At 41.3% G+C, this 3,906-nt stretch overlaps 1 long non-coding RNA gene across 3 annotated transcripts; it reads right to left on the minus strand.

Annotated features, from left to right (window-relative positions):
- Positions 1–415: 415 nt before the first annotated feature.
- On the minus strand, positions 416–3,161 carry LOC129117074 (uncharacterized). Of its 3 annotated transcripts, none has more exons than XR_008533771.1 (5): positions 3,074–3,161; positions 2,312–2,457; positions 1,932–2,225; positions 1,621–1,819; positions 416–1,517 (listed from the first exon to the last, which is right to left on the minus strand). It is a non-coding gene; the product is annotated as an uncharacterized LOC129117074 (long non-coding RNA). The 3 variants fall into 3 exon arrangements; XR_008533772.1 differs by having other exon boundaries at positions 2,312–2,463; positions 3,074–3,145; XR_008533770.1 differs by having other exon boundaries at positions 2,312–2,510; positions 3,074–3,124.
- Between the last annotated feature and the right edge of the window lie 745 nt (positions 3,162–3,906).

Genomic DNA, 3,906 nt, shown 5'->3' on the forward strand with positions numbered 1-3,906 from the left:
TATGAATTACTTATTACTTATTACATCTGCTTACATCTGCATCTTAACGGAGCAGTTTACATTCTGTCTGTACATTCATGTAAAACACAGTGAGGCCTACTGCTGGAACACGCATGAGCAAGAACTTAGGCTCAGACTGCATCTCCAACTTTGGAAGTTGGAATCGGACTAGTGGAGAGAAGTGAACGAGCTGACGGGAAAAACGTGAGTCTCACGCTAACTACATACTTTGTAAGTACTTGAACTACATGTGACTTAACATGTGTGTAAGTTAATGTAGGGGACTGTGTTTATGGGCTGTCGCTGTAGCTCATTGATATAAAGTGAGTTTTAGGTCATTTTACATCTAAATACATTACAGAGAGCTGGCGGGGCTGTACACAGTTTAAATGATGAGGTACACTGGTGAGGTACACAGTTTAAATGGGGAGGTACACAGTTTAAATGGGGAGGTACACAGTTTAAATGGGGAGGTACACAGTTTAAATGGGAGGAAGTGAGTAAAATACATTGATGTACAAACAAGAAGACGGTCAGAAACATTGTTGTTTGGCATAGAGCAACTTACAAACAATATAAAGTATTATAATGTGGAATGGGTTCAAGAGTGAATATGTTTTTCTAATTCTTGTTTAATTTACAGACATCTGAAATATGGCCGATCATCTGAAACCGGCTCCTGGAGGCTTTGACAACGACATTTAAAGAAGAAACGGGAGATTTTATATGAATAAAAACAAATGAATTGTTGCCTGTGTCAGATGGTCTTCTTTGTCCTGTCATTGTAAACTGTTAATGTGTTACTATGACGACGTATTTAATGCTACATATTTCACTGTGAGCAGTTTGAGGCCCAAAAGACGTTTAAAATACGTTTATGTCTAAAAGACGTTCAGAATTGGTTCAAAAGTGACTATTTGAAGACGTTGATTGAACGTTCACGTTTAGACCACATTTCAGTGGGATTTGCAATAATGATATTTTTAGTTCTCTGCATTATGCTAATAATGGTATATCATCATATAAGAGCCCAACTCAGAAACGACGTCCACATTTCTTACGGATCACGGTGAAATATGGTCTAAACGTGAACGTTTAATCAACGTCTTCACATAGTCGGTGAATGGATTCAAAATGTCAGTTTCTTTCCTTATAAATCAAATGTAATAAGCAGTAGAACCATCATATTCTAAAATCTTATTTATTGAATATAATCAGACCAACCAAAAAAAGGAAATAACAATCTATTAACATATTAAGAGTGTGTGTGTGTGTGTGTGTGTGTGTGTGTGTGTGTGTGTGTGTGTGTGTGTGTGTGTGTGTGTGTGTGTGTGTGTGTGTGTGTGTGTGTGCTTCTTAGTGGGCTGTCCATCACTTCCGTTGCGGTCTGAGCTTTGACCTCGGTGCCCTTTTAGAGATCTTTGGCCTCTTCGAGGTAGCCCCTCCCCTTTCTGCAGCGGGCTGAGCCTCACTGTAGCCTGAAGCATCTTGGCCACCGTCGGGTTCTTCACTGGAGTCTGTTGAGGAAGCACAAACACAAAACACACATTGAGTATCTGGATTGAGGTTTGTTGTCACACAACACATGCCTGATTGTTTAAAGTACATATCTTTACTTACATTTTCCACCTGGAGAGTGAATTCCTCCTCTTCTCTCATTTCCTGCGCCTCCTCCTCCAGGCAGGAGGACCCCGACTCCTGGTAGGAGACGATTTTCTGGCATTTCTCCCTCATCTGTTTAGCCAGCGTCCAGCACCAGCCGAGAAATACCCATAAAATGTGTAACGCAGGGAGAGCCTGTCGTCGGCCTCCATTTGGTCTGAAAAGAGGACAGGAGAGAAGGGAAAGGTTTCTTTAGCACCTCGTAGAGACACAGGTTTGTTTCCATCTACATCTTTGTACTGAGTGTTCAGAGAGGCCTCTTGTCTTACCCAGGATCCCCGGGACCTTGGCCGCGGCCGGCTCCTGGCACCTCCGTAGACCGGCCCTAGAGATCAGCCGTGACCTTTTTACCGCCTTCACCTTCAGCTGGTGGAGCACCACCTGCCTGTTGAGGTTGGCGATGGCTGACCGCACAGGCCTCACCACAGCGGTCAGTTTAACCTGAGAGAGTCGGCAGAGGGGGGGCGGGGTCTCCTTGAGGTACTGGCAGAACTGGTAGATGTTACGCAGGTAAAGTTGCCGTGGTGATGGTCTTCTTCATCCCCGTCAGGTGGCTGGCGTAGCTGCAGGAAGACAAAGTGGGATTTATCAGACATCAGGCTTGTGTCATAACTGCTTCAGAACATTTGAATGGTAAAACAACACGTACCTCCGTATGCCCTCCATGTTGTAGAGAAAGAGCCAGGTGTTCAGGTCCTTCATGTCCATGTAGAAAATGAAGGACTTGACTCTGCTGACCTTTGAGAGAGCTTTCTCCCTCTGTTTGGCAGAAGGAGCACTGCCCTGCTGGTATTTCTTATACTCATCCAGGAACAAAATGATGTTTTCATTTAATATTGAAATAGAATCTTAACAAACACACACACAACACACACAACACACACACACACACACACACACACACACACACACACACACACACACACACACACACACACACACACACACACACACACACACACACACACACACGTTGGACACTGAAGTGAGACTCGTTGGTCTCTGAACAGCGAACGGTAAAAAAATGAGGAAAGGGCGTATATCATGAATCTATTAATTATTCTTTTTTCTAATTTATTCAATTTTTTTGTGTTTTTACAAAGAGTTTGAATTATATTTAAAAACCATTAAATATTGTAACAACAAAAAAGTTATAAAAACAACAATGTCATTGCCTTCGATATATGTTTGTAATTATACAATTATACAAAAAATCTTTTTTAATATTATTTATTTATGTTTTTCTATTGTCATTTTGTATGACTTTGTTTGTCTTTCCTTCTCTCCCCCTGGCATGTAAGTTTGAATATATGTATTTTGCTGTCTATTATTGACAATTTGTAAAATTGTACATGTGAAATTGTTCAATAAAAGTTTAAAATTAAATAAAAACATTCACAAGGACGCTCACCTCGTCAAGTCCAGAACTCTGCCGCCCTCCAGTGGTCCAAGCTGTCCTCCTGTCAACACACACACACACACACACACACACACACACACACACACACACACACACACACACACACACACACACACACACACACACACACACACACACACACACACACTCACACACACACACACACACACACACACACACACACACACACACACACACACACACACACACACACACACACACACTATCTTATATAAACACACACTTCTAGATGAACTCAGCTGGTTTCCTGTAAATGGAGAGGGGAGGAGCAGTGACCATGTGATCCAGTAACATGAGATGAGGGAGGAAACCTTGAATAGTTCAGTGCGTCAGTTCAGCCTCCATTACAGCCAACACTCCCTCCATGTTCTCCCTTTAGTTTCACTTTGGGAGCTCGTGGTGTCGCAGCTTCTTCTTCTCTTCATCTGAAGGTGAGTCAGCAACTCTTTTCTCTGAGGGACTCCTGAAGGACTCTTTGGTCGAGTTCATTGCATTTAGTTCATTGGATATCTTGAATGAACTAAATACAAATGGAATAAAAAAATCAAGTTTTGTATGTTCAATATGACGTAAAATATGACGTGTGTCACAGCTGATCATCTGTCTGTTGTTTAGTTCTAACTCTGTATTCTATATCTCTGTCAGATGAGCGACAGTTACCATGACATGTCTGTATTTACTATTAATTCAATTCATAATGAAGCTTCATGTGACAAGAAATATCAGATGTCATGTATTTTTATTAAACACACACAGGCTGTGTATCTTTATATTATATATACATATTTACATCTATATATATT

The sequence above is a fragment of the Anoplopoma fimbria genome, unplaced genomic scaffold (assembly GCF_027596085.1).
Source record: "Anoplopoma fimbria isolate UVic2021 breed Golden Eagle Sablefish unplaced genomic scaffold, Afim_UVic_2022 Un_contig_13416_pilon_pilon, whole genome shotgun sequence".
Lineage (NCBI taxonomy): Eukaryota > Metazoa > Chordata > Actinopteri > Perciformes > Anoplopomatidae > Anoplopoma > Anoplopoma fimbria.